Source organism: Nannospalax galili, unplaced genomic scaffold (assembly GCF_000622305.1).
Source record: "Nannospalax galili isolate Female #2095 unplaced genomic scaffold, S.galili_v1.0 scaffold31, whole genome shotgun sequence".
Taxonomy (NCBI): domain Eukaryota; kingdom Metazoa; phylum Chordata; class Mammalia; order Rodentia; family Spalacidae; genus Nannospalax; species Nannospalax galili.
Window position 1 is genome coordinate 38,683 of NW_008332149.1, and position 25,432 is coordinate 64,114.

The window sequence follows — 25,432 nt, forward strand, 5'->3', positions numbered from 1 at the left end:
ATCAGTGGATTGGGTAAATCAGAGTGTTCTCCCCAACCTGGATGGGCCTCATCTAATCAGCTGAGAGCTTGTAGAGAACAAAAGATTAAGAAAGGTTTCTTTCTCTGCCTGATTGGGACCTCAGTCTTGACTTCTGAGTCAGACCCTGGCTAAGATTTCACCATCAGTTCTCTGGAACTGAGGTGGCTAATCCGTTGACCTTCAGAAAGGGAGTTCTCATGCCTGGGTTATCCTTGGCGGGAGCCCTTCAGCAGGCAGAAAAGGCAGGAAGAAGGATTTAAAGATGGAGGATTTGGAATGCTGTGCTGGCTTTGAAGGTGAAGGGGACCACGTGAGAAATAGGAAAGGCCTCTAAGAGCAGAGTGAAAATTGCATGTGTCACCCGTCAAGAAAAGGAGACCTCAGTAACTATTAAGAAGTGAATCTGCCAATGATCTGAACTTGGAGTCTTCCCCAGGACTGGTAGACTATAGCCCAGGCTGGCCTTCAATTCATAATCCTCTTGCCTCAGCCTCCTGCATTGGAATTTCAGGTGGGCATCACCACACCCACCCAGCTTCAGCCTTATTTGTATGAGACCTGGAGCAGGGACTCTACCAGACTTCTGAGCTGCAGACTGTGAGCTGACGCATGCATGGTATTGCTTGTTATCACTAAGTTTGGGGTAACATCATACTTAGTAATAGCAGACTGATAGAGATAGTGAACCAATCCCATTCTGTCTACTTCTCAGTGTGGGTAGCAGAGATTCTGATGGAGAGAGAACAGCACAAGGCCCACCCAGTGCCACCCTTCACTTCCCATGGAAGGATGTGAGACACAGAGGGTGAATGGGGTTCAAACCAGAGCCCGGGGGGTGGGCAGCAACGTGGACTTGCAGCTACTTGAGATACCAAATGTATCTAGCAAAGCTCTGTTGGGCTGGGGGAGAGGGGCTTGATCTGGGTGCTCCCTTCCCAGGGCCACCTGTAGCAACAGCCATGTGTATACTGGGTATTAATTTCATCAAAACAACTTCTAAGGAACCAATTTTTCTCCAGTTAACTTCCATCCAAGAGCACATAAGTCCTGGATGTGGACCCTGGTGTTTCATGATGCTGTTACCATAGAGGCTGTGTCTGAATCAACCCCAAGGACCAATGTGACCAGAGCTGGTGTGAGAGCGGTTGAGGCAGATGGGCCCAGAGAAGCCACAGGACCACAGCTATGGGGCGTTGGCCCCTACCTGGCTACACAGACCTCAGTTACCTTGTCGGTGTCCTGGAGGCTTGAGACATGAGTGTCAAATGTTTTAACCAGCGGTCTGACAGGACCAAGCAGATCTTTGGGGAAGATCTTGGTATGTATGCAGGAAGAGTCAGTCAGTGGGGGTCAAGGGTGGAAGATGGGAGAAACAGGAAAAGGCTAAAGTGAAAGCTCCCGGGGAGGATGGACAGGGGTCTGAGGGAGCCTGTGACATGGACCCTATCAGGGCCCTGGAATCCGCATTTAAAACTCCCCAGGTGATTCACAGATCAGCCAGGCTTGGGACCAGGATGGTGGGTAATGGGGCTGGAATAAAGCAGTGCCAAGAGCTGTGGGTGGCACTTCTATAGGCACCTGGCCAGGTGCACGTCAGGACGCCACAGAGCTGAGGTTGAGGGGTCAGAATCTGCAGCAAGGCGGGGCGGGGAGGAGCACCCATCAGTCAACTTTCAGCATCTGCCTGTGGGTGTCACGTCACTCCATTGTCTTCGGGAGCTCCACACTGTGACACCTCACTGTGAAAGTTATGTTCTTGAGGTAACATGTTGCAATGAATCTCCTGGGATAGAAACCAGAGTCTCTTAGCTGCCAGAGCAGGTATTTATTCACCTCAGAGTGTAAAGGTCGGAGAGGGAAGGTACCAGAGTGCCCAGTGAGTGAGAAGCCTCTAGAACAAGAGAAATCATACCAATATTTGACTGCATTAAACCTCAACCAGGAAAATGACATTTAGAAGGCACAGGTATTTCACATGTAGGGCAGGTGATGATACTTTAAATTTAGTAAGTCACGCTAGGCGTGGTAACATGCACCTTTAATCCCAGCCCTCAGGAGGCAAAGGCAGGTGGATCTCTGTGAGATCGAGGCGGGCCTGGTTCACATTGTGACTTCCAGGTGGGCTGTGTTAACAAGTCAACCTCTCATTTCTCTTGTTGGGTGGGTTGTAGATCTTATGACAGAGGCAAGTGAAATGCTCCAGGCTGTAAACTTGATTTTATTGGCAAAATGTCCATTATGTAACTAAAAACATCTACTTAATAGGCACTGCTCTTCAACAATCAGCAGCAAGAGTCTTGAGAGGTGCTAAGAATGACATTACATCTCCTTCATTACCGTGGTTCTTTATGCTGCCAATTACTGGGCGAGCGTTTTCCCCTGGCTTCTGAGCCTGTGGAGCCCATGAGCAGGTGCCCCATTCTGACAGCACTCTGGTACTCACCTGGCTTTCTTTCAAAGGGTTCTGTGTAGGCTTTTAGAATCCAGGCTTCAATGAGAGATATTTTTTAATTTCCTTTTTTAAATTGAATTTTTGCAAACTTCATATATTTCGATTGTATTTAGGTCCCCTCCTCTATCTGCACCCCCCACTCAATTTTACATTCTATCTATCCATCTATCATCTATCTATCTATCCATCTATCATCTATCTATCATTCATCTATCTATCTATCTATCATCTATGTATCTATGTATCTATCTATCTATCATCTATCTATCTATCTATCTTCTATGTATCATCTATCTATCAATCATCTGTCTATCATCTACCTTTCATTTTTCTTTTTTTTTTTATTTATCTTTTATTTGTCTACAAAAGAGCTCCTAAAAAAGGTGAAATTTGCTGCTCAGCCTAGGGGAGGAAGATACAGAAGGAAAATGCAATTTTGGTCTCATGGATGAATTTGAGCAACACTGGATTTAGGAACACTAGACATTGGCTCCATGCAGAGTGAAGATTACGGAGGACAGGGCGGTGCTCTGGAGAGGGCAGTGGTAAAAGAAGGAATCTGTGGAAAGATACGGAAGAACTAAAGTTCTAAATTCGACAGATTTTTTGGCAATATTTTTATTTGTTCAATAAAATTTGATATTTAGGTCCCTTCTCTTATCCACACCTCCCCTTATTGTCCCTCATCCCGTTTAATGTTCTTTATCATATATGCAATAAGACTATAGAGTCAAATTTGTGTCCCCAAATGTCTTTCAGTGTGAGTCCTTTCACTGAAACCTGGTTAAACTACCAAGAGTCACACCCTTAAAAGAGACTGATGGGAAATTTGATTTTTTAGAAGGAAACTCATAGGAAGTTAAGGCTGATGGACAAATCACTGCTCAAGCAGGTGATACCAACAGGGTCATTTGCCAAGCACCTACTGGGCAGGTGTGGTGCCAGGCTCTGAGCTATGGGCTGGGCATGCAGTAACACACATGGCTCCATTATTTCAAAAAAGTTCTGAAAACTTAATACTCTGGCAACATTTTTAGGACAAGCAAAAGGCCCCTCTGGGATATTCTGTTAGCGTAGACAGTTCTCATGTGAGTGTGGATGTTTGTTTAAAACTAGCCTGGCCTTTCTTCCCTGAAGTTCGATGCCAAGTAAAGTCTGTTGCCTTAAGGAACCACTTAGTTTCTGTCCTAAATCCTGTAGAGGGCTTGGATCCGGTATAGGAAATTTTCACAAGAACCCAAATTTCATGTCGATTTGTGATGGATTAGCATACCAAAATTGGCTTAAAGTGCACTTAATGGATGCATTACTGTGGGAGGGATCCGCCTAACCAGAGTATTTCTAAATTTATGAAATTGCAATGCATTTCAGGTTACTGAGCAATCTAAATTTGTCAAAGTCACAGGGTGGGAGGAAGGTCATTACTGGTGGCAGAAACCTTATGCCAGGGCCGCCAAAATGAAGTAGAGAGGCTCTGTGATGACCTCAAGAGCCCCCTGGAAGACCCCTTTTCATGGTACTAGGTAGAGTCTGTGCATTGTGGACCTCATGTTAACTGAGTCCCTGGCATGTGTGAAGCACAGAAAGTGACAGGAGCTAAGTTCTGGTGAGTTTACCTGCTATTAACTTGGAGTCTTGGACACCTGTATACACTAAGGGTGCCGGAGAGGCCTTTGGCCTGTTCCTAAATGCTTGGTTTGAGCATCAACCTCTTGGCCTTGAGGATGGGGAAAATGTGATGTTGACTGTTAGGGAGGCCTAATGACGCAGGATGGGAATGAACTTCACAGACTGCTTGTTACATGGTGAGGCTTTGGAGGCCCCTTTCCTTAGGGGGAGACTGACTCTCAATCATTTTAGTGGTACCCTCATTCGCCTCAGTGCATAGCACACGGCTGGGCTCAGAGAATGTTTGCAGAATGAACGAATGAATGTGACTATAAATATCATGGTGGGTTGTTACAATGTTCTGATGTCCTTGACAGTCCCTTATAAAATCCTTATGCAAGTTTCAGTCATCTAGTTAGTTCATTAACAAACAATTACGTGGCAGTTACATGCGAAACTTTCAGTAATGATGGTTACTAATAATATTATTTTGATTCCTGTAGCTCAAGAACTATGCTTAGCCTTTTTCAAATATTTGTCACTAATTTACATCAGTCCACCGAAGTAATGGATCAAACACCTACTGCCACCACAATGCCATGGAACAATGGTTTACAACAAGAAGCATTTTCCCTCTGTTTATGTGTGTGTAGGTCAGCTGGGATGACTTAGCTCTAGGCTGCAAATTGAACTCAGGTCTGCTTCATGGGTGTTCATTCCGGAGCCTTCCTGAAAGGGGAAGCTTGTAAGCACATTTCCAGCCTCTGGGCCCTAATCCCTTATTGTGCACAAAAAAGCAAGTCCAAAGTCAAGTCATGGAGAAGAGTAATCCACACTTGTGGCTGTGAACCCTGCTATAGTTTGGATGTGGCTTCAGTGTGTCTCCCAGGTATGCCCGTGTTGAAATTTAATCCCTACTGTGATGTATTAAAGGGTAGAAAGGTAACTATAGTGTTTAGAGGTGGGGCCTCTGGGAGGTAAGTAGAATCAAATAAGGTCGTCTGGGTAGAAGCCTCACATATTAGCCAGGGTTCTCTATGGGATCAGAACCCACAGAATGGATATATACGTACATTTTTATTAACCAGTTTACTTTGAAACAGTAGTAACAGCTGAATCACACTGGAGAGGCTGAGAACCCAGTAGTTGCTGTCTTGAGGCTGAGGAGTGGGAAGAATCCCTCCGTTGCTGTATCACACTGGAGAGGCCAAGGCTGTGGTAGTTGCTCAGTCTACCATACTGGGTGCCTCAGAAGTCCGAGTCTGGTGCCCCAAACACGGAGGAGAGCCGCTGGTCCTCAGAAGCCTGGAAACACTGGCTCTGATGTCAGCAAAGGAATCAGCAACAGCAGCAACAGGATAAACCAACTCAGAGGTAAAAGGGCAGGTCAAACAAGGAACAGGGGGTAGCCTCCCTTCTGCCATGCCCCTTTTTATCTGGGCTGCCATCAGAAGATGCTGCCCACATTTGGGGTGGGTCTTCTCAGATCAACAAGGCAATCAGGACAATTCCTCAGCTAAGGCTCCCTACTCAGGTAATTCTAATTTGTGGCAACTTGACATTAAAGGCCTCGTGATTGTATACTTGTGGTTTTTATGAAAAAAAAGGGAGATGGATCAGAAGACACATGGAGACACAGGGTCTCTTGTCATGACCCTAGAATGCTGCCAGTTAAAAAAAAAAGCCATCACCAGAAACAGGCTCTTGAGCCTCCAGAAATATGAGTTAAATAAACCCCTTGTCCTTACAGTGCTAGGCAGCCTCAGATGCTTTGTTATAGTAACACAAAATGGACTAATGTGGCTACCATGGAAGATTAAAGAGGTAGGATCAATATGTCAATGCACCACTAACAGCTCAGAAGGAGGTGACTTACCTACAATTGCTCAGTGGAATTCTCACAAGTAGAATTTGAACCCAGGCAACACAACCCCATGATGATGGAACCCTAAGAACAGATGCCAGGGAGGGCATGTGTGTCTTCTTAAACTTTCTGTATTTGTTTCTGACCCATGAGTTGCCAATGCCCTGCTAGCACGCTGCTCTCTCATGCATCCCTCCCTTCCTCCCTCTCTCCCACCCACACCCTCTTCCCTCCACACACACACTCTCTTTCCTTCACACACACACACACACACACCACACACACACACACACACACACACACACGCACACAGGACTTTGGGCACTGTCAGAGCTTTCCAGAATAGGCCCAAGTGCAATTCTTGAACAATTTTTTTGAAGTTAATGTTGAGAGGAGAAAAAAAAAGTCCTTTGGTTAATCTCAGGCACGTGGATAAATACCTTTGTGGAGTCCCTGGTGGAGGCCTAGCAAAGCAGAGCCGTGATTTTACTTTAAAACAATTTGCTCCATGTCAGCCGTGATTTCTGACACCTGAATCTGAAAGTCATCTGGGTGGGCCCAGCACCATGCCCATAGCATGTACTCATTTGTGGGGAGAGGAAAGGCCTGTATGTGTGGCCCTGGGATCATGTTCCACATACCCTTACAAGAGGGGATTTCCTTCTTGCTGCTTCCAAAGAACCTTCCCTGTGTTTGCTTAAACTGGCTGCGTACTCTGGCCTGACAGCTGCCTGGCCCAGGGCTTTCCTTGCAGGCGTCCGCACAACTCACCCTTTTTAACAGCAACCTGCACTGTGTCCCCAATGCAATTACTCGCATATATAAACCTCACTGAAAGGCAGGCTTTTCTCAGGAGCTAATAAATAAGCTCCAAAGCCAAGATGTGTGTAAGACCTTGAAAAATGGCATCATTATCTATTGGGAATTGTGAACCCTGCAAAAACCAGCTCATTGTATTTTTAGAAAAAGGGTTTTGTTTAAAAAAAAAAAAAAAGACCCCAAATCACCTAGCAAAGTCTAAGTGGAAAAAGCAGTCCAGTCTGTGACCAGGAGGGGCCAGCTCATTGCTTCACTAACCTTTCTTTGCTGATTTTATGTAAGAGGCAGTATTTGTAGGAAAACAAGACAGCAGTTTTAAAGAACTCCCCTGTCATCCAGGATTTTAAAGAACTCCTGTCATCCAGAGTTCCCATCTGTACTTATTAATCCTCTGATTGCGACCTCTGAATCAGTTTCCATGGGAGCTGAGACAGAAGTTTAGAACCTCAGGGTGGTAAAAGCTGGAGCAGGGTGAGCTAGAACCTCAGGCAAGAGGGAAAGGGAGACTCCCATTGTCTAGACTCATCCTTAGCGCCTGTGCCAGCACTCTACCGTTTAAAAAGCTCTTTCCTGGTAGGTTCAAGAAATAGGGTGCTGGGCTCTGGCCATGGGAACAAGAACAGGACAAAGACTGGGGCTTTATCCTGTCTCCGAGGCTGAGTTTGGAGTTCCAACGGCTCTCCTGAGCAACTCTTCAGAGTGTAAGCTGTCTTTACGTTAACGGATAGCATCTTCGGCTCCTGGCCTAGGCGTTGACCACTGGACTCCTTCCTTGCTCAAGGGTTGTCCAGGTGTCTCCCTGGAGCAGTCCCCGCGGGCCACTGCGGCAGACAGTGACGCTCAGGGTCCTGCAGAGCCTTGCCTCCCAGAACAAGCAAACCTACAGGGCCAGGAGTCAGGCAGCCTTCGCTGGATGCAAAAATACAACAGAGGGCGCCGAACCTACCAGCTCCGTGGCCTTGAATATCAATGTATGGGATGTCTCCAAGGCGCCAAGTTCCTTAAAAATGTCTCTGGCAGGGGGTCACTGCCAGACTTACTTGATTTCGGTTTGCCTTTTCAGAATCACTGCATCTCACAAACTGTGTTTACTTGGGAGGGCAGGGGGCGGGGTCCAAACCCACCGCTCAGCGCGCACGCCTTGATCTTGCATTCCGGGCTTGAGCTGATGTGTGTCAGCGCGACATGGGGCGGGGGGGAGGGTTCTGCTCGGATGTTTCATTCGCCATCTGCACGTCACTCCCAAACTTTTCCTCCCAGCGCTCGGGGAGTCAGGTTGACGCGCCCTGGACGCGGGGCTCCAGCGCCGAGCTGTGCGCGCGCTCCCGCGGAGTCGGAGCTGCGGAGGCTTCTGAGCTGGTCTTGGCTTTTCAGGTACAAGTTGGGTGCCAGGTGCCGAGGTCTGGGCGGCAAGAAGCGGCGGGCGGAGGTCTGGCTCCGGGCTCCGGCGACCCTCGGAGGGTTCGGGTCCCACAGCGGTGGCGGCGGCCGGGGCTGGGCGCTGGATGTCGGGGCGGCGCAGGCGCTCCGGGCGCGCAGGCGGCGGCGGCCCAGGCAGACAATGAACTTGCGAGCGCGCTGAGCCCAGGCAGGTTTGGGCCCCGCGTCCCCCGGCCCAGTCTGTTCCAGCCCGGAGCTATCCCGGGCGGGAGGCGTCCCCTTTGCTGCGGGTCCTGACCGCTCCCGGCGCCCTGCGCTCTTGGGGACCCCGCGGCGAGGACTGCCGGGTGGCGGCGCCGGGGCTCACACGCCCCCTCCCTAGCCCGAGAGAATGTGGCCAGAGCTCAGAGACTGGGGACGGGCGGTGGCGTGGTGGCGCTGTGGACAGCTGGAGGCGGGCGGAGGACGCACGCTGCGCGGCACGCACCGGCTGTCTGTCCCGCAGAACCGCCCCGGGAGTCGAAACCCGGGCGATCCTGGGCCCGCGAGCCCTGCAACTGCGGGCGGAGGACGGATGGACAGTGGACGCATGGACAGACACAGCGGTGGTTTCCGGGGGCGACTGCGCCGCAGGCGGAGCCGGGAACCCGGATTCCCCTAACCCTGCTCGCTGCCCCTCCCCCCGCACACTTTGGGGAAGTTTCCAGGCGCGCCCCGGGACAGGTAGGTGGGCATCTCCCACTCTGTCTGGGTACCGATCCAGCCACCTCCGGGACCCCAGCTCTGATTGCACGGCCGCTCGGGCGGGAAGGCGCGCGCAGGGAGCGGGGGATCGGTTCAGGCTCCGAGCCGGTGGGACCCGGGTCTGCGAGGAGGGACTGTAAGGACAGGCCTGGGAGGAAACGAGGGCGCAGCTGAGTCCCTAGAGGCCTGAACTTTTGTCACCTTTTCCTTCTGTGCCTGTCCCTGATCCCCGTGGTCTCGGGAGGCGGCGTGACTCCCGAGTTGCCGGCGTTTCTTCGCCGCGTCCCCAGCCAGCTTGAAAGCTGCGAGCTGATCCAGGCAGGTCTGAGCCGGGCAGTGGGGCGGCGGCCCTCGCATGGGGGAGATGCTGGCGATCGCGGCGTGTGCCAGTGGAGAGGAAGTGGGTGGCTGGCGGCGGGTCGTGGCGCACTTGGCCCAGTGGAACCCTTTGGGATCCGGGATGGAGGCTCCCAGACGAGGGGAGCCTGGCCTTTCCGGGGAATGAATGAAAAGCTGCGGAGAACCGATTGGCTAGCGTGGGCTCGTGTGCGTGCTCATGTTGAGGATTCCGAGCCACCCAGGTCCTGGGCACCGCTGTTTGCCCCGTTGCGGGCTGGTAATCCACGTTGCCTCCCTGTCCTGCGCTCCTGGGTGGATGACTCTGCTGGAGCGGCGGTCCTAGCTGCTCAACGCTGGGGCTGGGTTGCCGGCTGCTGGTGGCTGGACTTGGTGCCTCCAATGGGCCAGTTTGTGGAGGCCGAAAGGCTGGGGGTTGGAACCAGCTGCTGAGGGGCTCCCTCCCTGGGTCTTCTGACAGATCTGTCGCGTCCACGCCAGGTAAGTTAATGGCACAGTTTTCAGGAATAAAGTTCAGGAAAGCCTCCTGGAGATGATGCGGCTAGGGACGCATTGAAGTTGAACAGACAGCTGGAATTGCTTCGGCCCTTTTATCAACAGCTGCTTCTGACCGATGGGGTACCTCTGTTGGTGAGCCTAGCCTCCCAATGCAGTTCCTGAATGGTTTGGATCCCCTCCCTGAGTTAGGATGGCAACCCCAAAAAGGCCATCGGCCCTTTTCATTGCCTAGGAAGAAACCGAGGCCTAGGGGTTTGTCCAAAGTTCCTCTCGGAAACCCACCTCCCCCCATTCTGACTTTTCTTTCCAGTTTTCCCTCTACAATGTTGCAAAATCAAGACCCCTCCTTCCAGAATATGGCACTTACTGATTTTACAAAGTGTATGTTGAACCACAATCTGTTGATTGACACATGAAAACATGCATCATATAATTTTGTTCAAAATAGCCTGGGAATAAAAATGCTTTATAATTAGGTCGGTTTTGACCAAACAAGTTTGTCTGCCCCCAAACTAAAGAAAGACTGGGAGGATGATTTGCTTTTCCTTGCCACCTTCTGAGATGGAGTGCGGAGGGGAGGTAGTTTGCCATTGATTACCTCTCAACTAGGGTGTAGGTGAACAAGAAGTGGAGCTCCAGGTCCAGCCTACCCTCCAAGGTCTGGCTTCCCAGGGAGCTATCTCAGGGCCCCCTAAAAGAAACTCAGTGGTGTTTTATGTGTCTTTCTCTTGTGGGCATTTCATGGGAGTAGCAAGCAGCCTGTAGCTTTGAGCCCCCTAGAAAGCAGTCTGTAGATGTGTGTGGGGGAGGGGTTTGCCTTGAACAGGTATGTGCCCACCCATAGGGGGAAAGGCTCTACTCAGCTCCAGTTAGTTGGGAAAAAAGCATAGTTGATAGGTTTTGTTAATTTGAAGACATTTCTAGAGCCTGGATTTATAAGTGTGGGCTTGAATGGAGGTATGATAGAGGTATGGGGTGAGTGCCTTCCAGGGGTCCAGAGCTTGACATATGGCCCTGTGTTGATATGCCAGGGAAGAGGTCACGGTGGTAGAGAGATACGAAACAACTGGGACCAAGAATTGTTGGCTGCCTGAGCTCTGCCACATGCTGAGTGTCGTTTGTTCATTAGTCAGCCATGCACCCCCCATCATGGACAGTGAGACTCTGCATGAAGCTTCTCAGCAACTACTCACTGAATAGGACCCACAGTCGCACCTCTGCAGGAGGAGACCCTGGGGATAAGATAGTCAAAGTCCTAGCTCTTTCTTAGGGAGACACAGATGTGGCAGTGTCAGAAAGACTGATCCTTCAGCAGCAGTTAGACTTAAGATGAGGCAAAAGCAATTTGAAAGAAAGGGACTGACTGGGGCTGGAGGAGGAGCCTCCTTTTCCAGATGTGGGCATCAGGCCTCAAAGCAGTAGACTGGCCTGCCTAAGGACCTGCAGCTCTGAGCTCCTGCTCTTGGGCAGGCTTCTTCATCACCACCATGCTGGCTGGAACCTCTTACAAACTCTGAGATGAACAGACACTCTTTGGAGCTGGCAGCTGGTCACTTCTGTCCACACCCATTGAACCTGCCCCCTTCCTGGGTCATCAGCAGGTTCAGGTTTGCAGAGATGCCATTTCAAGGCCATTTGTATGAGAGAGGAACTGTCTTCAATTCTAAAAGCAGAAACTGTCTTTTAAAAGTTGTAGCTGGCCTGAGAGTGTCACTCACCCGAGCAGTCACTCAGAGGACGTGTCTTTAGCAGTGTGCGATTTAGAAGTGACCGTTGAGTCACTGGGAACAGGAATACAGTGGGCCTCCCATTCTGTGCTGTAAATTGGGGAGCTCAGGTAGGAGATTAAATTACTTCAAAGGTGAATTTGGTTCCCTGGCTAGGAATAAAGAGGTCTTGTTTGCATTCAACTGACTATCCACTCAACTGATACTATCCACAGTGGACTTTTTCATTGTTCTCAACTATTAGGGTCTGGTTTGTTCCCTGGCACTGCTTCTCTGATGCCAAGCACCAGGACTAAATGATATGTGTGGAGAGCAGGCTCTCCATGTTCTGAGGTGAGCGTAAGGGTGGCAGTTGTGTACTTTGTCCAGCCTAACATCCAGGAAGAAAAGGGTTTGTGTCCCTGTGGGCCATTAAGGATTGTTTTTCTAAAATTGGGAAGCAAGACAATTGATCATAATAGCTGTCCTTAGCTGTATCCCTGTGTGTTCACAGCTGGCCCTGTGCTTGGCATGTCTTACAGATGGATTCTTTTGTTTCCTTTAGAGCCTGGGGGAGAGCAATGGAGACCCTTCCCATGATTTTGGTGCAGGAGGAAGGATCACAGATTGGGAGTGGAGGAAGGAGGGAGAAGGTGGGGGGGTAGATAACATACTTGCTCCCGGAGAAGGCTGGAGTGAATCAGCAAGTGGTTACGGGGCTGGGGGGTGGCGGGATGGGGGTGGCAGGTGGGAAGGATTTTCTGCTCTTTGCAGAATTTGCAGGGATGCCGGATGCGAGGGAAGGAGAGCCTCCTCTCTGTTATTTGCAGCAGCTCGCTGCAGCATTTATTCATTCCCTCTAGGTGTGGCCCTGGGCCAGGTGCATGGGGGCAGAGTCAGCTCTCAGCACACAGTGCTGAGATTAGTGGGCGAGGCAGAACTTGTGCAAGTCAGAATTACATAATGTTGCTGACAGGCACCTTGGAGGGGCCCTGGGAAAGTGCAGTGGGAGCAGCAGCTTGGAGTGTTCTGGGATGAATTCACCCAGGTGTCCTATAAAAGAGTTAAGCCCTGCCAGGTGCTGGGAACAGTGCCTGGTAAACAGTATGCATTCAGTGAGCATTGGGTTTTGTGGCTTTTTTCTTTTTTAAGCTCCAGAGCTCATACTCAAAGATACGGGGATGTCTTTCAAGTCTTAAAATTGCATGGCATCTTTTTTTTTTTTTTTTTTTTTTTTTTTTTTTTTTTTTTTTTTATACATATATATATTTCTTGAGGACATCATCACCTCTGGTACATTCTTCCTTGAAAACTATGAGGCCGTGGCTGGAAAGGTGGTTCAGTGGTAGATGGCTTGCCTAACACAAGAACAGAAAAACTAGAAAAACATCAAAAGCGTAGAGCCAGGAGCCCCTGTTTGCCTTGGATCCCAGCTAGGTTTCCTGAGACTGGTGACTTTACCTCTCTGAGCTGCCTCTTCATCTGTGCAGGAAGGGAACAGGGTCACCAGCCTGCCCTCCAAGCCTTCAGTTGACCTTGGGGACAGGCTGTGGGTCACTGGGACTGGGCTCCTATTAGATGCAGTTAAGCAGGGTAGAGACCAGTCTTCCTTCGGTAAAACTGTGCTGGACTAGCTGGTCTTTGAGTGTCACATCTTGAGCCCTTCTCTAAGTTTAAAAGGTCCTGAACTAAAATGTGTAGAAGGGAGCTCCTGGCTGGGGCAGGCATTTCCTGACACCTATTTTACATTTCTAGAGCTCACCCTAGTTCAGGCCTTTAAGGTTTCTCAGGAAACCTCACCCTCAAAAGCAGAGGGTGTCATTAAAAATGGAAACTTGGATACTATTCAGAATTGTGTTTGTGGTAGAAATATTAAAATGGGCAGCCTAGTCACCCAGGTGTTTGGAAAATACCCCAACATAGGCAAACAATCGAATATAGGCGAGACACAATTATATTTTCCCTTCAGTGCCTGGTAGCTTCACAGTTTCTCTTGAAATGGAATATGTACCCGCTGGGCTGTTTTGTTCCCTGTGGTCAAAAAGACAGTGGCGTGGCCACCCAGAGGAAGACAGGCCAGGATGGAATTGTTTTTGCTTTTCAATGTCCTTGTAGCTAGCTGATCTTGGGGGATTGGGCCCATGGCACCTTTGTCGTGAGGTCCAACCTTGCATTTCAGAGTGTGAGAGGTTGGAGAGGTTAGATGCACCATTGGTCTATGCCCTCGATGAAAGTGATTTGGAGTGTGTCTGCGCTTTCTTTGCTTGTGAGTGAGCTTAGCTGATGGGAAGAACAGCCAGCACTTTAGATCAGCAACTGTTTAGGGCCACAGTATGGCTATCCTCTGTAGCTCAGGGGTTGGGTCCTATAGCTACTTCAGGGACTGCATAGGTCATAGGCCATAGGTCGTAGGCAGAGCCCGACCTCCACACCAATTTGGGTTCAGATCCTTGCTGTGCTTCTTCATTTTTTTCCTGTGACGCTGGACAAGGAATAATCTTGTGTCTCAGTTTCCTCGTCTATATGATAAGGTTAACAGCCTCTACCTTTTTGGGTAATTTATTATAAATAGTACAATTGGTCAGGGATGCTACCCAAATCCAGCTACTCTTCTGGGCACATTCTGGCAGAGATCAAAAACCACCTTTGCTCCCCCCCTAGAGCTGAGGTAAAGTGAGCGCTGAACCAGCCGGTGGGCAGGGTGTGCAATGAAATGGGAGGTTGCAAGTCTACATACAACAGAGCTGGAAACTGCGGCCCCTCCCGAGCAGCCCGTTTCCTTCTTGGGGCAGCCAGAAGGAGAACTGTCTACTCATTATGAGGCAGTGCAGGCCTGTAGATACTACCAGATCTAGATACTGGAAAGTTCCCACCTTCAGCTTCCTCCCTCTGACAGGAAACAAAGTGTTGAGCCCAGTGTCTGCCCATAGTAAAGGGTTGATATATGGCACCTCTTTGGTATGCGGTGGGCAGGGTGGCCACAGCATGTGTGTAGTGTATCAACTCTGTGTGGTCATCTGAGATGGGAAAGTACCTGGCTGTAAACTCAAGAAAAATATCTTTTCTTGCTTCTTGTTAGTCTGGGGAGTGACCATGGGCTTCAAAGCTGAATTCTAACCTGAACATGATTCACCTGGAGTGGAGGTAGTGGCTGACTACTAGCCAGGAATCTTTTCTTTCCTTCCTCCTTGATGCCTCAATTGGTGACTGCTTCTGCTTCTTCTCCTTCCTCCTCCTCCTCCTCCTCCTCCTCCTCCTCCTCCCCACCCCCCCCCCCTCCTTCTCTGTGCTTCTTGTACATAAAATAAATTTTAAAAAATTAATATATAATTTTTAAATTAAAAATTCATCCATGTAATTGGCACAAAACCCTAGATGATCAGGTAGCTCTCATCTCAAATTTTCTGTTTATAAAACATTCGTATGATTCTTTTTTCCTTCCACCTTTGTTCCTCCTCTTCCTCCTCTTCCTCCCTCCTCCTCCTTCCCTCCTCCTCCTCTTCTCTCCTCCTTTCCTCCTCCTCCCCACCTCCCCCCCATCTTGCTATGTGATTCTGGTTGGTCTCAAACTCCTGGACTCAAGTGATGCTCCTGTATTAGTGTCTCAAGTGTGGGTATGATAGGCAAATGCTTCGTGTCTGGCATTGGTCTGTACTTCTGCCAGATGGAGCTCTCTGGCCAGTCAACTTAGACCTGACTGCACTCAGGTTCCCCTAGTTGCTGAGAAGGGAACCTCTTGTCCATCTTTCCTTTTGTCCCACCTCCCACCCACCTCCTTGCCTTCAGGAAGCCTGGGCTTCAGTCACTCCTGCTGTCTGGCTCACTTTTCTCCCTCTCCCACTGACATATAATGTTCTCCTGTACTCAGCTGTATTTCTCAACCTAGACTCCTTTCCATGTAATACGATGTTCTCGTTCGTCGCTTTGCCAGGCATAGCGGGCCTCTCAACAACCCTTGATACATTCTCTTATTTGGAATCACTCTTAGCTGAGAGTGATTGCCATTAGTTGAATCCATGCATTGATTTAAAAAGATCCTTCTGAAAGCTGGTCTCTTCTGGAGATATTCCCAGAACATAGAAACTCTGAATTTGGTAGCATGGCCCAGGAGAGTTGACAGTTGTGGCTGACCTTCCAGAAGAGCCTTGTATAAGGACCTTGGACTTCCTGGTATCAAATTAGAGGGGCTATTAAAAGATAGTCATCACAGCTCTTTTGTATCTTGAGAGTCCAGGGGAAAATTTGTTTGGTATTTCAAGAATATAAGAAATTCTGTACTTAGGCGAGAGCCAGGGCTGTTAGCATTTTGTGTGACTGGAGTATATAGCCTGTCTTAGTGGCCCAGCCTCCTTTGTTTGGAATGTAAATATTTGCATTAAAAATATAAAGTATGTCCTGGTGTGTATTTTTAGTGACTCTAATTTCTAAACCCTGAATCAGACTATTGGTCTATAGAGGATTGTTTTCCTGCAATTTGTGAACCTGTTTATATAAAGAGTCTTCCAAATGTACACATACCAAACCATGTTTGTTTTGTGCACATGAGGGATCTTCAAGGCTCCAGGAAAGCAGTGGCCCTGGGGAACCTGGGCTGCTGTGGTGTGTCTCAGCACACATGGCTGATCCTTTGGTCTTGAGAGTTGCAGAAGTGTAAGGAGCAGTGACAGACTTCAGGTCAAGGTCCCCTGGGATGGTCCAGTCCAGCTTCCTGGTCCTGTTTCCTGGACATCCGGATGGGGGCTGGGCTGGTGGTCCTGGCTTACCTTAGTGTCTTCTAACCAGGCTCTGAGTTTCAGAGCTGTCAGTTGCTGTGGAAGATAACCAGGATGGTGGTGTCAGTGCTGCTGTGGACCAACTGGTACAGGGAGCAGGAAGTTCTCATTGCTGAGTTAGTATTAAACTGCATGGATCTGTATGACAACTACCCCACTGGATTCTCAGGGACAGTTTAGCTTTTCAGTTGTCCTGTGGAGACCATCCCAGATCTGTCAAAGGCTTGCTTATTTTTCTGGCCTGCCCTGTTGTCTGGGTTTGGGGCCAGGGGCTACTGGGAACTGGGCTAGGCTCCCTGTCTTGCCTGGGGGAAGGTCATTCCTGAGACTTCCTCTGGGTCAGCCCTAGATGTAAATCATTGGATAGAAAATGGCTTCCCTTTACATCTGGATTTTTGGCTGGGTTACAAATTAAACTGACATAAGACAGATGAACAGAAGGAAACTCATAGTTGATTATATACACATAGCAATCCCATAAGTAGAACAGGGGAAACAGGGCCAGATGCTTCAAGGTCATCCTGGGCTGGAGAAAGGAGTAAGGCTTGAGGCTCCTGGGGTGACCTCAAATCACAAGAGGGTTGGGGGAGCAGTGGTACTGTGAACAAAGATTTTGTCTTGCTGTGCATCTCAGTCACTTATGGAATGAAAGTGGTCTTGGAGCTGCCCTTAAAAGAAGAAGTGAGTCTGACTGGGTTCCTGTCAACTACCAGCCCAACTTCCACAGCCACAATTAATCGTCCATCACTGATAAGAACCTGGAGGGGACTCTTCACATTGACCTTCTGTTAGAGAATCTTCTCCTAGCAGATAAGAGGCCCAGAGAGAGCCTCTGCCTACACCCTCTTTCCTCAGTTCAAAGGAACCAGCATATCAAGTAGCATATTTTGGTGGTATTATGGTTTGAGTGTAAAATGTCCCCCACAAGCTCATGTGTTTGAATGTTTGTTCCCAATTAGTGGTGCTGTTTTAGGAGGTTGTAGAACCCATTGGACATAACTCCGGGCTAGCGGGTATAAGGCTGTAGGACTTGAGGGTTCTAGGCTGTCTCTGCTGCTGGGTTGAATGCTTTGCTTGCTGGTTGGTCAACAAGATACAGCAAGCTCTGACAGCCTTTCCTGCTGTGTTGGATTCTAGCCCCTGAACCGTGAGCCCAAGTAAATCTTTCCTTCTTTAAGTTTCTTCTGTTGGCATTTTGGTAGAGCGATGAGAAAAACTGAATAATATAGAAAGTGCTTAATGGGCCATTCTCACAGAAGTTTGGAAGACCAGAATATCAATAAAAAATGTGAATGGTGAAGGCCAGGCTCAGGAGGTTTCAAAGGGTAAAAAGACTCTATTGGGAACTGGGCTGGAGGCCACTCATGTTGCATCTGGGTAAAGATTTTGGCTGCGGTCTACCATTGTTCTGAAAATATGAGGGTGACTGAGTTCAAAAGTAAGGGACTAACTCATTAGTGGAGGAAATTTCAGGACAGCATAGTGGCCAGGCTGTGGTGTGGTTACTGTTCACTAGTTTGAGCCAGATACTGTATAGAACAGAACTGCAGAAGTAAAGAAAGGTGGACAGCGTACAGTTTGACAAGGAAAGGATGGTGATCATGCTTAAAGTTGTGGACAAGGTAGATCCAGGCAGAGCAGGAGGTAACTGTTAAAGAGATTAGCAGATTTTGAGAGGTCTGCAGATTTTGCCCTGGGACAAAATCTCACCAATGCTTGAAGATTCCAGGGTGTAGCAACGTAAACCAACTTAAAACTTTCCTTAAGAAGAGAGAATCTGGGACTGGAGAGCTGGCTCAGCAGTTAAGACTGTCTGCTGCTCTTATAGAGGACCCAGGTTTGATTCCCAGCACCCATATGGTGGCTAACAACCATCTGTAACGAGCAACTCTCCTGACTCCACATCGTACCATAGGCTTGCTGGGGTTACAGATGTGCACACTACACCTGGCTCTTTTGTGTGAGTTCTAGGGATCAAATGCAGGTTCTCAGGCCTGGGTGAAAAGCACTTTTACCCACTGAGCTACGTTGTAAGCCCTGACCTGAGCCTACTGAAGAGAATTTAATACTACTTTTCAAGAATGATTTAAGCAAATTATAATTAAGACTCTAAACATGAAAGGCTGGAGACCCGACTCAATGGTTAAGAGCGCTGGCTGTTCTTGCAGAAGACCCGGGTTTGAATCCCAAGACCCACATGGTGTTTAACAACCATCCGTAAGTCCAGTTCCAGGGGATCTGAAGCCCTCTTCTGACCTCCGTGGGCATTGCTTGACACAGGTGTACTCACAGACATGTAAGCAGTACACTCATACACATAAAATATAAAAGAATAAAATATTTAAAAAATAAAAAGAGAGTATCTTAGTTGGGTGTGGTGGCACATACCTTTAATCCCAGTACTTGGGAGGCGGAGGTAGGAAGATCTTTGTGAGGTCAAGGCCAGACTGGTCTGCATAGTGAGTTCCAGACCAGTTGGGAGACTCTGCCTCCAAAAAAGAGAAAGAATACTGAGAAGATAAAGGCTTTGGGTATCCCACTCCACCAAGACTGCCTAGGGAAGTGTTTCCCTGGGTTCAGCCATCCAGGCCCTCTAGAACCACTGCAGCCAACGTCAAAGGAAGCCAGGCTACATCTTCAGCTTTTGGCAGAGTTTGGCTTTGTCCACATTGTGTTGGCTTTGCAGCATGAAGAATTCAAGAGTTCTGGGGTCATGGAGGCTTGAACCAAGGTTTCAGAAAAAGAGCTGCCAAGACCAGGAAACACAGAGGAGCATCAGATTCCTTGTGTGGTGCTCCTTAGATGATCTGTGTGCAGAGCTGTGAAGGATGCAACGGAGACCCCAGGATGCCCTAGATGCCAGGAAAAGGGATCATCTGCCAAGAAGTTATAGGCACAGGATAGAGCCAGACCAAAAGACTTAAATGTGATACAAATGACAGAGTTGTAGGGGTGGGTTTACTCAAACCTGTTGGAGCCAGATGATGCCATCACAAGCCTTAGATGCTGTACATGGAGCTGTAGGGTTTGGTGTTTTTCTACTAGGCTTTGGTCTTGCTTTGATCCAGTCTTTCCTGGCTGTATCCAGTCCTCTCTTTTGGAATGGGAATCTTTATTCTGCTCCACTGTATATTGAAACTCTGTGATTTGTTTTTAAATGTTAAAGGGGCTCACAATTAAGAGATTACCCATGTCTCAGAAGAAACTTTGGACTTTAAAAAAATATTTTATTATTTTTATTTTATGTGTGTGAGTGTATTGCCTGCTATGTGAGTGCACCCCTGTCGTGCAATGCCATGGAGGTCAGAAGAGGGCTTTGGGTTCCCCTGGAACTGGAGTTAAGGAAAGTTTGTAGCCGCCATGTGGGTGCTGGGAATCAAGCCCGGGTCCTCTGCAAGAGCAGTCAGTGCTCTTAGCTGCTGAGCCATCTTTCCAGCCTCCTGCCAGGCAAACTCCATCAAGCAGTGTTGGAACTGAACATTGATGGGGACTTTTAGATAGAAATGAATGTATTTTGCATTTTGAGATGGGCATGAGCTTATGGAGGGCTGTTATGGTTTGAGTGTGTTAAATACCCCCATCCCCTCAGTTTATTTGTTTGAACACTTGGTCTCAAGCTAATGGAGATGGAGTTTGCCTGGCAGATGTGGAACTGTAGGAAGAGGACTACAGGATTATACCCTGGCTTTTTTTCTGGCCTGTTGCTGGTCAGACACTGAGATGTGAGCAAGCTGAGCTGCAAACTCCTGCTGCCATGGATGGAGTTGCCTGCCGTCAGCCCTTCTCCACCACGATGGACTGTATCCCCTGAACTGTGAGCCACAACAAATCCTTCCTCCCTTGAGTTGCTTCTGACACAGTGACAAGAAAAGCTAATGAGAACAGGTAGCATTTCCTCAGTTCTTCTCCCGCTCAGGAGGATGAGGTGAGTGGACCGTCTGAATGCAGTGCTCAGGACCAGACTAGGCAATGTGGTGAGGCCCCATCTCAAAAAATGGCGACGACGAATAACAAACAAGTAGCAACTCTTTGGCCTAGAGGCTCCTATGGGGAAGGCTGGAGGAGCAGAGGTCATCTGGAAGCTGGCCTTCCGTGTGGCAGCCTCCCTCCTACTGCAGGATGAAGGGCAAATGAGACAGGAGTCAAGAGAATCCTGCAAATGTACTGACTGCTGAGGCCCTTGGCCTCCATCTTTGGTTTCCAGCTCTTGCTCCCTTTGAAGCTGAAACAGAGGGCTTCCATTGTACATTACCACCCTGCCAGTCCACGATCCCTTCTCTTGGGTGAGACCTCCTTCTCCTCCATCCACAGAACACAGATGGCTTTGGACCAGGACTCTTTGAGGCAGTGGGATCCATCTTTCCTTATTCAGCTCTGCCTTGCACAGGACTTGGAGTTCTGAGAACAGGAAAGTCTGGTGTCCTGCTTCGGAGTCTTTTCCTCATCAAGGTCTTGGGTCGCTGAGCTCCAAATTGAAGAGGAAGTAAAGTAGGAGGGAGAAGAGAAGTAGAGTTCTGTGCCATTCACTGCCAAACATGGACATTTGGCCCTTTGACCAACCAGTGAACCCACCTCACCCAAAGGACAGATTAAATGGGCTTACGAGTGAGGGTCCTAGGAAGGTCATCATCTTGCATGTTCTAGATGGTGTTGAATTATGGAAACATACTACTTTTCCTGTGCTCATCTACATCCTGATTCACAGGAGTGTAACCCTCTTTTGTCATAGAGTCTTATAGTTCTTGTCATAGTTTTTTATAGAGTTAACATGTTCCAGACAGGTCCAGTCCAGGACCTCCTCTGGTCAGTCATGGAAGTATATTATGTTGAAAGTCAGGAAATGGCTGCTTCTAGAATGTGCTGAATTTGCCTAAGAAAGTTATCAGGAAGACTGGATGAGGGATGAAAGGATGCCCATTAATGAGGAATGTTATCAGCCTGAGGTTTTTGGTGTGGTCCTGACTCTGAGTAGCTATTTATACCCACTTGACAGCAGTTTCAGTAAGAAATGACATGGAAGGGGCTGTAAAAAGATGGAGAGGGGAGCTTTAGCAATGGGGGTCACCTCTTCACAACTGTCTGCCAGGCCAAAGGAAAAAAATAATTTGTTCTTTGGTCATCAGTTGACGAATCCTTTGCCTTGTGTACAATTTGGCTCAGAATAAAAATGATGTATTAAAAAGCAGGTGAAGCCTCCTTGCTGTTTGAGTGGTGGAGAATAAATCTGCTTTTAGCTGTTATAAAGGGAACAAATCAGTAGAAAAATGCAGGTCTTCCCACTCTCCAGTCAACAGGTTTCTGGTTTACAGAAGGAAGCCCTGCTTACTAACTGGACCTCCCTCTCAGACAGCCTAGGAACTGGCTCGCTCCTGTATTCCCGTTTATAAAACCTAACTCTCGTCTTCACTGATTTTGAAAGTCATGCAACAGGCTGTTTTTTTTTTTTTAATCAATCACTCAACATATTCTTTTAAAGCAGTTCAGTTGAGATATTACTCACATGCTGGATTAGTTACCTTTCTCATTGCAGTGACAAAATACCCTGACTTAGGAAGGAAGGGTTTATTTTACCTCACAGTTTGAGGGTATAGTCCGTCGTGATGGGGAATGCATGGTGGCAGGAATTGTGTCACATGGTGTTTCACAGTCAGGAAGGAGAGAGGAGAGAGAGGAGGGGGTAGAGAGAGACAGAGACAGAGAGAGAGGGTAGGAGACGGAGGGAGAGAGACAGGGAGGGAGGGAGGGAGGAGGGAGGGAGGAGAGAAAGGGAGAGGAGGAGAGGAGAGAGGATTAGTTTCTCTTTTCTTATCCAGTCTGGGACCACATCCTCTGGGATGGTTCTGCCCACATTCAGGGAGGGTCTTCCATCTTCAGTTAAACCTTTCAGGAAACACTATCATAGACGCAGTACATCTGTGTTTCCATGGTGATTCTGAATCCAGTCAGGTTGCCACTGAAGATGGCCCATCACACATGTTCTACAGTTTTCCCATGTAAGGTATACAATTATCTTTATTCACAGATAACTTGCATTGTGGGTGATATACCTGTTTTTATGGCATTTATCACCTCAGTGAGAGAAGCCTGTGCCCTGTAGCTATTGAGGCCCCCCCATTCCTCTACCCAGTCCTCCTGAGCAGCCACCAATTTCGGTTTGGTCCCTTGTCAATCCGGTTCCTTGATTCTCAACTTCCACATGGACAGAATCTTGTAGAATGTGGTTCTCTGTGAATGACTTCTTTTACTCTGTATTATCTGTGTCATGGCATCTGTCATCTCACCTGACAGCCCACAGTTCTGCCCACAGTTCTGTTTACCCATGTGTCGGCTGATGGTCATTTACACGTTCTCCATGTTTTGGATCTCATGAATATTGCGGTATGAACTTTTGTGTCTCAGGTTTTTCACATGACTGTGTTTCTATGTTTAGTGTTATATTTTTTTCCAGCTGTTTTTACTTCCTCCTGATAAAAAGATTCATTTATTTCTCCTTCTCTGGCCCTAGAGAATGCTTGCTTTTCAAATAGGGTCCTGATCCCACTTGTTATGATGTTGGATAAGATACTAAATTGTACAGTTGAAAGGACTTCTGTCAAGAGTGTAGTTTGGATCCCTTTTATAGATGGGGAAACTGAGGCTCAGAGAGGCCACACACAGAGCCAAGACTGAATCCAGGTTTTTGAATTGCAATTCAGTTACTTCAAAATGTTCTTCCTGAACACTCTATAAAACCCCAGGCTACCCTCTGGCCTGACCTGGGGGAATAGGTCAAGGTTGGTGGACAGATGGTGGCTGCCCTGCCCTAGCTGGCTCTTCTAACCCTCTCTAACCTGAAAAGGCCTGGGAACAGCTCATCCGTCACCAGATGCCACAAGAGCTGCAAGTTGTGGCGCCCGCTTCTCTCGAGTTCTTTTTCCCTGCAGCAAGGAGAGGCCGCTGTTGATCCGGGGAATAATTATATTAGGAACCAATTCAAAGAATGAAATTTTATCTGATCTGGCCAAGCCTATAAACAAGGGCCTGTGATTGTGACTCCAGGAGCCTTTGGGAAGTTGTGAAGATATCGTGCTGGGCTAAGGGAAGGGAAGAACTCCATTGCAGCCGAGCTGGGGACCTCCCCAGCCAGGTTGGCAGTGAGCAAGGGTGTGCAGTCCTGGGGGTCTGTCCCCAGATGAGCATTTCAAATGCTTTGTTTCCAAGTCTCCCTTGAGCCCCACTGAGGTAGATGTGCATGTTTTGTGGCTGGAGTGTTCTTTTCTGCTTGGGAAAGTTCTGCTCTCTTATCATGGGGCAGCTCTGGAGGTGACTGGGGCGGGTAAGCTGCCTTGTCCTGCCCTGTGCCACCCAGACCAGAGGACAAGATAGTCACAGTGGCTGAAGCTGACCGCAGGAAAAAGCCAGATGCCTGCTTTGGCCCTGTAGATATGCAGATGGGCTGAGAATAGAGAAGAAAACCCCAGAAGTTCCCCTCAGTTTTGCAGAACTTCCCAGCATGCCGAGAGGCAGCAGACAGTGTGTAGAAGAGAAGTCTGGATGTAATGAAGCTTCTGTGCTGACAGAGTCACTATGGTGGGGAAATGGAGGATTACAGACCAGCTCAGGGAGGCAAGAAAGACAGCACTGCTCTCCACAGAACATCTGGGTTCTTCCTGCTCTGATCAGAAGCTGACTTGAGTTCAAGTCCACAAACCTTGGCATCTTTGTTGGAGAGGCATCGGAGAGGTTTTGGAGAGGAGCAGGGTGGAGTCACATAAAGGACAATAAAAAGCTGTCACCAGTCACTAAGGTGGAGGTGCTAAAAGGATGCTGTTGACGTAGCGATTAACTAGGATGCAGAGAGAACAGACCCCTCCCCGCCCCAGGGCCAGTGAAAGTCACCCAGAAAATGTGGACGATGGAGATGACAAAGAGAAGGAGGAGTTGAGAAACTGTTCTTCCAAAAATAACCAGCATATCTTGATTACATTGTTGTCACTGGCGTCCTAACAGACCTTCGCCGCTGTACAAAGAAGTGAATTTGGGAGGAAACTTAGGTGCTCTAAAACTGGGGTGCTGTATTAGAAACCCCATAGGGTTTTAACAGCATGTATAGCCTGTGGTTATACATGGGTTCAATGGCATCAGGTATGCATTCTTGTGCATACACATCTATGGAACTACATGCACTCAGCTCTTTAAAGAGGAAGCACCTGCCACTTGATAGATTACACTCACTCTTCCAGGAGAGTTTCCAGTTCTTATATGGTGAAAACACGGGACAGGCCATTAGCACAGTGACCTCAGGAAGGAGTCTCATTTGTCCTCAGTCTCTGGAGACGTCCACTGTGACTGGTTTTGTGTCTCAGTCTGAATTCCCTAGATGTAACCTACATGCACGTTCCCTGCCTCTGCAGGAGACGTGGGAGTTTAGATGGGTTTTCCTTCACTCTGGAAATGACTCCATCCCACATCCCCACAGCAACCAGTGAACTGACAGCACAGAATTGCCCCTGCCTTGTCTCTGTGGCCAGATGTTCTCAGTCCCTTTGAAACAGGAAGTATGTCTTATTCAAGGTTGGAGATGGTTGGACAGATGGATGGATGGATAGATAGGTCACTAGATGCAAAGAAGGCAGGCTAGAAGAGTAGGTGGGAGTGTCTCAGGGACTGAGAACTTGACCCGAGCACAGGGTTGGCTACGGTCTTTCTTGTCCTGCTATGTCCTCACTTGACTTTTGTTACTAGGAAGGCCTGCTGAGGTGAGTGTCTTGCCTTACCCTCTAGCTTCCTTCCAGAAGAACATTTGGGAGTTTGACTCCAAATTGTCCTTTATAGTCTCATCCATTAGGGTAAGGAACATCTGTCTGAGCCCTGCTGGCCAGCAGCTGCTCAGTTTCAGAAGTCAGGGTCAACAAGAAACATAGTAACAACACCCTTGTCTCTCACAGTGGTTGCGGCTTGGTGGCTTGTGAGCAGAGGCCATTTCTATGTTAGAGCATGCTTAAGAGGGAAGCCTTGGTGGGGAGCTGGGACAATACTCTTAAAAACAAGCCTGAAATAAGGGTGTTAACTTGAGTTCAGTGACAATTCCAAGAAGCTTGGGTCAGAGACAGGTGACCTTTTGCAGAAGGACTAGGCATAGTAAACATCTACATTGGTCTGGTCCCTCCTTGACCAACACTTTCCTGGCCCCCACCCCATGACGTGATTTCCCTTGAACCTTCTCAGGTAG

General features: G+C 48.4%; 1 protein-coding gene across 3 annotated transcripts in view; it reads left to right on the top strand.

The window, feature by feature from the left end:
• Nucleotides 1–8,007: 8,007 nt before the first annotated feature.
• Nucleotides 8,008–25,432, top strand: part of Chst15 (carbohydrate sulfotransferase 15) — a 97,059-nt gene continuing 79,634 nt past the window's right edge. For 2 of the 3 annotated variants that reach the window (XR_607054.3, XM_008827247.3), the window contains exon 1: nucleotides 8,008–8,138. The gene's annotated coding sequence lies outside the window, so the exon portion shown is untranslated. Of the gene's footprint in view, nucleotides 8,139–8,649; nucleotides 8,868–25,432 lie in introns of all 3 variants that reach the window. The other variant, XM_029560714.1, reaches the window with a different exon arrangement.